The sequence below is a fragment of the Mesocricetus auratus genome, unplaced genomic scaffold (genome assembly GCF_017639785.1).
Source record: "Mesocricetus auratus isolate SY011 unplaced genomic scaffold, BCM_Maur_2.0 Super-Scaffold_100004, whole genome shotgun sequence".
Taxonomy (NCBI): Eukaryota; Metazoa; Chordata; class Mammalia; order Rodentia; family Cricetidae; genus Mesocricetus; species Mesocricetus auratus.
In genome coordinates this window covers 88,897,129-88,907,991 of record NW_024429189.1, presented here as the reverse complement: position 1 = coordinate 88,907,991, position 10,863 = coordinate 88,897,129, and the positions used below count along the sequence as shown (strand labels likewise).

The 10,863-nt window shown below is 44.8% G+C and overlaps 1 long non-coding RNA gene across 2 annotated transcripts; it reads right to left on the bottom strand.

Moving 5' to 3' along the window:
• Nucleotides 1-1,072: 1,072 nt before the first annotated feature.
• Nucleotides 1,073-5,970, bottom strand: LOC121140496. 2 transcript variants are annotated; one of them, XR_005877360.1, is made up of 3 exons: nucleotides 5,564-5,970; nucleotides 4,673-5,328; nucleotides 1,073-3,802 (listed from the first exon to the last, which is right to left on the bottom strand). It is a non-coding gene; the product is annotated as an uncharacterized LOC121140496 (long non-coding RNA). The 2 variants fall into 2 exon arrangements; XR_005877361.1 differs by having other exon boundaries at nucleotides 1,073-4,747; nucleotides 5,199-5,328.
• Nucleotides 5,971-10,863: the final 4,893 nt, after the last annotated feature.

Genomic DNA, 10,863 nt, shown 5'->3' with positions numbered 1-10,863 from the left:
TGTCTCTATAGTGAGGGACATCTCTGACAAAGCAGGACATACCAGGCTGGAGCCCAAGAGATGTGATGCCAATTTTATTTGTAAAGATTCTAAAGGACAACCCACAATTTCTTTGAGCCTGTTTCTATGTTTATGTAGCTGCTTGTGAAGATATTAGGAGGTGAGACAACAAACAGCCCCAGACAAATTACACAGACAAGGAAAAAATAGGAAAGTATGTTTTACAATTATAGTGTGTTAAGTTTTAGTCTGTCTGTTTAATGTTTTTAGGTTTCATGAAGTGTGGTTTTTTAAAATAAATAAATAAATACTGAACATATTTAAGGACTGCATTATGTATGTCCTGGCCTCTAGCTCTCTTGGTACTCAAGTCACAGAGTCCCCAGTCCTGAGCGCCAGCCTCTTAAACACCAGCCTCAGCTTTATTCTCAGATCGGACCCATCAGTGCCTTCTTGCTTTCTTTAAAAAATATTTTTCCATCTTTATTTTTTTATCTTTGGTTTTTCAAGACTGCATTTCTCTGTGTAGCCCTGGCTGTCCTGGAACTCCCTCTGTAGACCAGGCTGGCCTTGAACTCAAAGATCTGCCTGCCTCTGCCTCCCAAGTGCTGGGATTAAAGTCATGTGCCAGCTGGGCGTTAGTGGCGCACGCCTTTAATCCCAGCACTCGGGAGGCAGAGGCAGGCGGATCTCTGTGAGTTCAAGGCCCACCCAGTCTACAGAGCGAGTTCCAGGACAGCCTCCAAAACAATACAGAGAAACCCTGTCTCAAAAAGAAAAGTCGTGTGCCACCATTTACCCCCAAAATATTTTTCTATTTTATCCTAGCCTACTCATCCTTGTTAGACTGCAAAATGGCATTAACATGGCCATAAGCGTTATCCCTAACATTCTGTCCCCTGCTTCTCTTCCCCTCCTCCTTTCCATACTAAGGGAAATGACATTCTCATGGAGAGTCTGTGATCTTTTTTTAGACTTTTTTTTATTTAAAATTAAAACAATTTTATATTTTACATACCAATCCCAGTTCTCTCTCCCTCCTGTCCTCCATGCCCTCCAATAAACCCCCCATTCCACCCCCCTAATCCATTCCCCAAGGAGGGTGAGGCCTCCCATCGGGGATCATCAAAGTCCGTCACATCATTTGGGGCAAGCAGTCTTTCTCTGTTCTGGATCACCAATGTTGGTCTGAATCTCTGGAACCAAACTCTGACTTACAAAAATAGGAAGCATGGGCTGGAGAGATGACTCAACCGTAAAAGGCTAGGCTCACAAGCAAAAATAGGAAGGAGAGTGATCCTAAAAAAGAGATAAAAAGAAAGTCTTTGGGGCCAGGTAGGAAGGCAGTGGATGAAGACAGGAAGTCTTGGGACTGAGCCCTATATAGAAGGAAGATGGGCTCAACTATTGACTCTTTCCACAACCTTTAAGTCCAACTGAAAGAAAAGAAAGTTGACAAGATGTAACATCCTTCCCGGATCTGGGTACCAGCTTTCGAGGGAGGGTATTCAGTCCAGCTTGGTGCCTATAGTAGACAGCTCTTGAGTCCAATTGGGTTTGAATCCAGTAGGTGACTGTGAGTAAATAGAATATTTGGTGCCTAAGCTTGCTCCTCCACAGATGGCGGTGAAGGGAGTATTTTCTCCTTAGGACTTAGCAAGTTCCAATGAAATAATCCAATTTAATAAGTAGGTGCTGGCCCTGCTATGTCTCAGACTCAGCTCAACTCCCAGGGCATTTACATGCAAGTGGAAACAAAGAGCAATTTAGAAGTAGGAGATTTCCACTCATAAAGGCTTTGAAGACAATAAAATAACAGTGAGTGACTGGAAGGGAGGGCTTCTTTAAATAAGATGAATGAGGAAAAGCCCTAGGGAGATAATAATATTGTAACAAACCATGTCCACACTTCTTGCTATGTGTCCAGTGCTCACTTGGTCCTCAGAATGAGCTACAAAAGTTATTATTATTTATTTATTTATTTATTTATTTATTTATTTATTTATTTATTTATTATTATTCTCTGTTTGAGCTATAGAACTGAAATACTGAAGGTCTTAAATGTTCTCAGAATCACCCAGGATGTAAGTGATTTGAGTCCAACAGACTTAGGCAGACCGTGCCCTTAACTCTCACTTTAGCCTCTCAAAAATCAAAGACCTTACTCACGCCAGACATCTAATAAGATTTTAGTTTCTGTCATTATTAGTAATTGAGGTCAAAGTTCTGAGAGCGGAGCTCAGTCTGCATTCCAAGGAATGGGGTGGTGTGTTGTTGAAAAGCTTGTCCTTAGACAATACCTGTCTACTATCTGAGCTCCTTTATCACCTCCCAGGGTTCCTACTCACCCCCTAGGTTCCACCAGGACCTGGTACTGTGAAGGGGAGGAGACCTCCCATGCCCTCGAGGTCCTCCCTCCACCCATTATTGGGAAGTCCCTCCCCGTGGCCTGGCCAGAGAGGGAAGGTAACACACTGATCACTCTATCTTCTGTCCAGATCACCGGATGCATTAAGGCACAGGTAATTTTTCCCAGCTGACTTATTTTTCCTGGATAGTGACATCACGTGAACTACACCATGAAGGCATTCTTCTCTCCTAAGAGGCTGATTTTGGGGTTCTAGCGTCTCTGTGACAGTGCTACAACCAGGCGGTCCAGGTTTCGTCTTTACTTCTAACAGAATTACTGTGTGCTCTAGGGGAGGTCACATGAGTTCTCTCAGCCTCAAACTTCTCATTAAGAAAAAAAGAAAATGGAGAGCCGGTGAGATGGCTCAGTGTGCAAAGGCACCTGCCACCAAGCCTGATGACCTGAGTTCAATCCTCAAAACCCACACGGCAGGGAGAAATAACTCTACAGTGTCTTCTGACTTACAGAAGCCTGCTGTGGCGTGAACCTCCTACCACACACATAATCAAATAAGTAAAATGTAAAAACAAGACAAAAGGAATTACACTGAGAGTCCTTTCAAACCTAAACTTTCATTTTCCCTTCAGTCATTATCTCAAATGAACAGAAACTCTACTTTTGGAAAACAGCTTGCTTGGCCACTTATCTAAGGATAAATGGTCGTCATGATTTGCCTCCTGGGGTCCTTCCAATACAGCATTGGAAGAGGCATTGTCATCCCCTTCTAGTCAATGAGGCAAATGAGGCTCAGAGCATCACACAGCCACAGGCACCAAGCTAGGAACAGGCAAAATCAGAGTATGAAATCAGGCTTGATATCTCAGAGCCTTTGTCCATTCCATCCCCCTGCCTGAAAAGGTCACAGCTCTCAACCTGTGGGTCACAACCCCTTTGGGGGTCAAACAACCTTTTCATAGGGATTCCCTGAGGCCATCAGAAAACACAGATATTTACATTATGATTCATAACAGTAGCATAATTACAGTTATAGTATAGCAAAGAAAATAATTTTATGGTTGGGGTCACTACAACACAAGGAATGGTATTAAAGGGCCAGTCACAGCCTTAGGAAGGTTGAGAACCCCTGACCTAAGGAAATGGTGAGGAACGGTATTAAAGGGCCAGTCACAGTCGTAGGAAGGTTGAGAATCACCGCTCTAAGGGAATAGAAAGGGGAGAATACAGAGTTTTTATTACTTACTCTCTAATGATTCTGATGACCATTTATTGAACAACTGCACATAAGACCTTGCCCTCACTTTCCCATCTACGCAGGGTTCACTACACCTTAAGAAAGGCATGGCCTTGGGGAATGCTGCTAGAGAGATCGATCCCTGGATGGGGCAGGAGGCTGTTAAGGCGGAGTTTCCTGGGGAACTGGACTTTTATTACCTGTATAGACAAAACAGAAAGATAACAAGGGGCCCAGTGCCAGCTTCCTGATTACTTTCTATCATTTAATCCTTTCAGCAGCTCTGTAAGGTGGGAGTGGATGGTTAGCTACCCAACAGCAAGTGAGAAGTTAAGCAAACTATTGAACCAAATGGAATATCAGACATCCTTTCTCTGTAGAACCCATTAGGCGACTTTTCATACTCAGAAAATCTGGCAAAACATCTCTTAAAATCTTAAAATGTTTGAGCCTTGCCTTCTTTTTCACTAATTCCTTTAGTGGAAAAAAGCCCAGATAGATATTTACAGCTGAAAATATACCAGAGTAGTCACAGTGTTTAGTAACAATGTTCAGAGTGCATCTGAATGAAATTTTGAAAGTCAAGGTTTCACTGCCAAAAGAGAAAAGTGCACTGGCAAGAGGACTCCGTGAGGAAAACCACTTGCCAAGCAAGCCTGGCCACCTGAGTTCAACCTCTGTAATGAGCGTAAAAAGCCTGCTGCTGTCCTGATGTGTCTGGAATCCCAGCACACCCATGGCATGGAAGACAGGGGAGATAGACTCTCTGAAGCTAGCCTGAAGCGTGCCGCATAGTGAAAAGAAGACAGTCTGACTCAACAAGGCGGAAGGCAAAAAGTGATTCCCAGAAGTTGTCCTTTGACCTCCGTATGCCTATGCAGGCACGCACGCGTGTGCGCACGCACACACACACAGATGACCATGATGATGATGATGATGATGACGACGATGATGATAGTTTTTAAGAGGAAACTGATTTAAATGAACTGAGGAGGAAGAAACAATCAGAGGATTATAAGTTCAGCTGATTTCCTAGTGTTATGTTGAGAAAAAAGGAAAGCATATCTTACACTCTCCTGAGGGACGGATGCGAAGCTGATAATGGTGTCAACAGACTTCAGCAAAGGAGTCAATTTCCAAGAATCCTACAGAAATATTTGCATTTGAATAATAAAAAGTTCCATATGCACAGAAATTCATGATTCTACATTAGCAAAACACCTAGTACTAGGAGACTCACACATATCCATAACAGTACACAGTGTATGCATACAATAGACAGTATCTGCAGTGGATCTTGTGTTAGCTACACCCATCCAATGAGGGTTATAATAATATATTACCATTTAAAAGAGTACATATGATCTATATGTGCTGAAACACACACACACACACACACACACACACACACACACAACTTCACTGTGGTGAGAAAATGACCTACTGGGAACACCACCCTCGAGCTTAAATCCTACCCAGCTAATTTACTTGGGCTCTATTACTGTTTGGAGCCTCCAGTCTCTGAGACATAAGGGAAAGATGGCATAACATTTGTAAGGCTCAGCAAACATATGACCCTCTGTGACCTTTCCCTACCAATCTACTTGCCAACTCCGAATTTAGAGATGTGATCAAAGGTGTCCTGTTGCTGGGTGGTGATACGGGCTCCAGATAGATATCTTTTAAGAATATAGAATAAATGTCTTTGAACATTATATCTCAGGCCCTGGAAAAAGAGAATAATTTGAAGAAAACTTAATTTGGGAAAAGGAATTAGCAACTGAAAGTCAGAATCCCCATTGTGTTCGCCCCTTTGGAAGAATATTTCAAAACGCAGAAGCCTCAGATGAATTCTTTGGCATTCCATGGCTGTGGGAGTTATGAGGAACATAACTGTGGGGCATAGATGCACTCATCTGCAGGGTTCACTTAGGACATGACATTGGTGTCAGACCACTTACCGAGAGAGCCCCTGGGGAGGAGGCAGAAAGGCTCATTAGCATTTCAGACTGGAGTGGGTAAGGCTGCTGGATGAAATCTTAAATCGATATGTCTCCATCTAATCAAGATTAGAAAAAGAGCATAGTTGTTTATAGGCATTAAGAGTAGTTGGCAGGGTTATACCTCATTTGTTTAATGTAATGCAAGAAAAAATAATTAATAGTGGAATGTTTTTTAGTCGTGTCAAGGCTTTTAAAACATATTTTAGTTTTGTATGCATATGGGCGTTTTGCTTGTGTGCTGTGTGTGTGCCTGGTGCCCACAGAGGCGTTGGAGTCTCTGGAACTGGAGTTACAGGTGGTTATGAGTCATCACGTGGCTCCTCTACAAGGGCAACCAGTTTTTAAACCGCTAAACCATCTCTCCAGCCACTCCCAAGCCCATCCCACCCTCCCCCAAGGCAGAGATATGGAGATACATTCCAGCTCTCAGCAGGTTGAGGTAGGAGGATTGAGAGTTTGAGGCCAGCCTGGGCTATACAGCAAGACCCAATCTTGAAAACCAAACAAACAAAACAGTTCTATGTACTGTAAACAAAGGTAATGTTTTTTTTTTATATAAATGAATTTAAAAGGACAAAGAAAACAAAGCCATTTAGAGAATTCCATAGGTAGTGGAGATGGGAGACAAAGAAGGAAATGAGAAAGTTACTCAAGGGAACTAGGAAGTGGAGGGAGAAGAGGCTGCCAGAGGTTCCTAGGCTGGTGCCATGCACATGGGCTTATCCTGGGCCTACCTGCAGCATCATCCTTCTAGTGGAGAAGGCTTAGAAAACATCAGTTAAAAGCCATTGTGTTCTTGGATAGTGTTTGCCTAGCATGCAAGAAGCCCTGATTGCATCCTTACATCAAAGAGACCAGGTTATAGGCATGTGCCACTATAGTCTGGCTAATTAATTGCTCTGTGTCTTAGCTTTCTCAGCTATAAAATGGGGTAACTTGTGCTAACCTGATTACAGTGAGAGTTCTATGAGTGAATATGTCCATCACCCTTAGAAGTGTCTGTTCTACAGTAGACACAACTCCCTTCTTTCCCACAGTATTCTGTTGACAAATGACCACTGAGAAAAGTTTCTGTGACTCCCATCACAAATGATCAAGAGAGAAACAAAAGTCAAATGACTTCTGAAATTAATGTGTCAGGACCCCAAAAAATATTTTGGAGGAGAGAGGAACCCAGGAACAACTTCAGACTCTCTTTCCACATTCTGTCCACCAGCCAAAGAAGCCCCTAGACCAAGGAGGCCTAAGTGACTGGCTATCTCTGTACAGGAACTTCTAAAAGTCATGGCCAAGTCTCATTCTACAGTGTGAAGGTATTCCTACAGACTAGCACATTGGCCTGGCACACATAGAAGAAATTCTGGAAATGCGGAGCCTGTAAAGAGAGAGTCCTCTGCCTCTGGTCCAGTATTTGTGATACCCACAATTCCCTTTAAAACAAGAGGCTGAAGGATTCAACTGGTCCCACCCACTGTCCTCAGTGAGATTCCCATCTTGTTTAAACCACGATGTCTTTGATGGGACTCTGGATTGATGACTCTAGTCCAGGTGAGCCCTCCTATGTGACAGAGGTCTCTGCCTCTGACCCTACTGGCCCTTAGAGCTTCATTTCTCCTCATCACAGTATGTCACTAGACTGTCCCTTAAGAGAGTCCAGTCATTCTGAAGTCATCTCAAGAGAATGGCTCAGAGTTGGGAGTTATGACTCTTAACAGGCTACACGTGTCTCCAGAATTTGTTCTCTGTGTGCCAGGGCACTGAGCTAGTCTGTAGGGATGTCTTCACAACGTAGACTGAGACTTGGTCATGGCTTCCAGAAGTGCCTGTCCAGAGATGGCCAGTCCCTTAGGCTTCCTGGGTCTACGGGTTTCTTTGGCTGGTAGATGGACAGACAGAGGTAGGGGGAAGGGTCAGAGGAAGTTCCCTGGGTTCCCCTCTCCTCCCTACTTTGTGGTCTTGAGATCTAGTGACACTTCTCCTGCCTGGGCGTATTTTTATAAGAGCTGACAATGCTGGGTCTATTTGTTTTTATGCATTGGTATTTTGCCTGTGTGTTAAGTCTGTATGAGGGTGTCAGGTCCCATAGAACTGGAGACAGTTGTGAACCACCATGTGGGTGCTGGGAATTGAACCACTGGGCCATTTCTCCAGCCCAAGAATGCTAGGTCTTTCCTACCACCTTGAGGAGTTCTCATAAACCTTCAAGCATCTTGGCAGAGTCAGAACCCAGAGCTGGGAAAACCCTGGGGGATCATTTACCCTGCTCTTCAACGGGCAAGGCAATAAATCTTGGTGAGACAAAGACAGGGCATGGACACTGAGTAAACACAATCATAGTGACATGCAAAGAACTTCAAAATGACTTCATCTGACCCCATGACAACCCTGAGGTGGGTATTACTTTCCTACTTAAAGTGGCCTGAGGGTTAGGAAAAGTCAAATGAGTTGCTCAGGGTCATAAGACAGTATAGTGACCCAACATGAAGTCACCTGTTTCTTACATTTTGGAGCCCAAGTCTATCAGGTGTCTACCAGCCTCATCCTTTACTGCCTCTTTCAAGCTCTTCCTCAACTCTGACTCAGTGACGATGCATAAGCAAGGTGGCAAAGACTTTTCCAGCCAGCCTCCCATCAATGCTGCCTCCACCTTGGGGGCGTCACTCCTTCTGGAGCCACATTCTAGAGAGAAGGCAGCAATGGTAGGAGCAAAGCTTCCTTGAGTCCTAGTGGCAGTTTAGCACAGGGGAACCAACATGGTATTAGTCCAGAAAAGCTCTGGCTGGAACCTGCTGCTCTGTGTAGTACTGAAAGTCCGACTGCCTCCCAGCCCTGCAGGCACTGAGTCACTGTCTTCACTCTGCCCTGGATTAACAGTTCCTTGTCTTCAGTTTTTTTCCTCATTCACACCCTCTCAGATCATATGTTGACCTCTTGATTTGCTGATAATAGTTCCCCCGTTAAGCTTCTGAAAACCAAATCTTTTCAGATCATAAGGCTTGTTGGAAAGCATCTCTACTCTCCAAGATGCCTTGCCAGTCCTAGAAGAATCAATAACTCTTGATGCCTTTGAGGCTAGTAGTCGCGTCCTATGCCATGATGGGTGATGAGGGACATGTTTCACTTTGGTGTTCATGGGAATAGATAGCACCTAAAATGTGTACTGTTAGGCCAGCTGAGCCCAGCATTCAGTATACTTACATAGTAAGAGAATAAAGAGCAACATGACCATCCTATTTGAGTCACTCAGAACTTCCCTTAAAGTCTTAAGTTGTCAAGTCTTTCAATAATCCAAGACCAGCATCCTAATACCGATTCCAGTTAATTCCACAACACAGAGTTACACCCACTAAAGAGAGCCCAGTACAGCGAAGGGACATTTATATGGCCCTTACTTCTTCCTAGTGACTTAATAAGATTTGGTTAAGGTACTCTGTCCTGCCATTGAGGGCATAGGATGTAGGGAATCTTGGGGTACAGGTTCACTGATGGTGGTCCACCCCTCCATAGTAACTGAGACACTTTCCTATAATCCCACACCAGCCCCTACAGGCACTGTTGTCATAGCCATGGAAGGGATGACTGTTATTAACAACATGAAAACTCAGGCCTGGAGACATAGAATCATGTTCAAGTTTTGAATTGTGGAGGATCGCCTCCATTTTCCCAGTGATCTGAAGCCAGTTAGCCAGTGGCTCCACGACCCCACCCTCAGTCACCCCTGAGGGCTTCCCAGTGTACAAGTCCTCTCACACTATTATAACCTGGAACCCCAAAGACTTCCCTGGTCTCAATGCCAATGTGTATACTCACAGGCTGTGGAAATGGTTCAATTGATACAACACCTGTCATGTAAGCATGAGGACATGAGTAGTTTCATATCTAGCATATATGTTAAAAGCCTAGTACAACAAACAGTGAGGCTCTGTAATCCCAAAGCTGGGCACATGGAAGATAAGGCAGATCCCTGGAGTTTTCTGGCTAGTCAGCCTAATCAAACCATGAGCTCCAGGGACAGTGAGAGATGGTGTCCCAAAAAGCATTGTGGAGAGTGATTTTCCCAGAATTGTGAAAAGGCCCACAAGTGAAGCCCTAGGTGACAAGAAGCCCATTGTAGATTGGTAGCTTGTGGTCCAGTAAGCATGAGCCTGTAGGATTAGCCAAGACCCATGGGGTGTCAGTATCACCCAACGAAGCCTGGGATGACCCATGAAAGGTGTACTTCTACTATGCTTCAGTGGTACTGGATCTACCACCCCAAAGCCCATCTTCTTCCCATAGGTCTCCCTCACAATGAGTGGATTGATGTACCCTTACCCTTTCTAGGTTGTGCCTCTGCCTTCAGCTTTATGCTGAGTACTGGCAGACCAGTCAGTCATTGACCACATCAGGGCAGTGATGAGCCCAACCTGTCTGCACCCATCTCCGGACTTTTGCAGACCCCTTAGGATCACACTGCAAGCCTGAGACACAAACAAGGTGATATATCCATAATGCAGGTATTTCCACATGAATCCCCTCCCCTACCAATCATGGCCATTCTCTCTCCCTCAAGCCACCCCTTTACAAAGAGAAAGCTCCTTACAGTTAATCCTAAGAGATGCTTCCCATCAGGTCTTTCTCCCCGGAAAACAATGTATCAGTGCATGAGGGGACCTCAAGACTGTCTAGAAAGACCCTTCAGATAGCACAGGAGGAAGTACAGGCTGGCTGGAAATGGAAGCGACCTGGTGTCCCAGTGAGTTAGTGGCTGGTCCAGGATTTAGACACCCCTATAACGAATCCTCTATGATACACAAGCCGTTCTGATTGGAGGATTCACCAAGAAATTCCATGGTGGTAACACCAACTACATCTTTGCCCACTATCAGGTGCCAGTCAGGAAAAGAACTCAGTGTCTGACTCAGTTCTGGCTTTTAAAGTCCAGAGTGAGGGGCAGAGGCAGTGAGGGGCCGGGGTGGGGTGGGGGCTTGGCTGTGCCAGCGCACCATCCGCTGGAGTCTGGAAAGCACACCCCATAGCTGTGTTCCCACAGAGCTGCTGCACTGGGCTCCTTTCCCACCCTGTTCCTCCCTTAGCCCGTGAATTTGGCATGTGGAGGGGATAGAGAGCAGTCTGCCACCAGGGGTGTAGCTCCTGACTGTAGTCAGGCACAGCCTCTGTCCTAGCTGGCTGCCTGAGCACTGCTTCCCTGTCTTGGTTTCTGAACTTTGAGCCTAGGCTGACATCATAACAGAGACAGTTCTGAGGAAAAGGCGAAT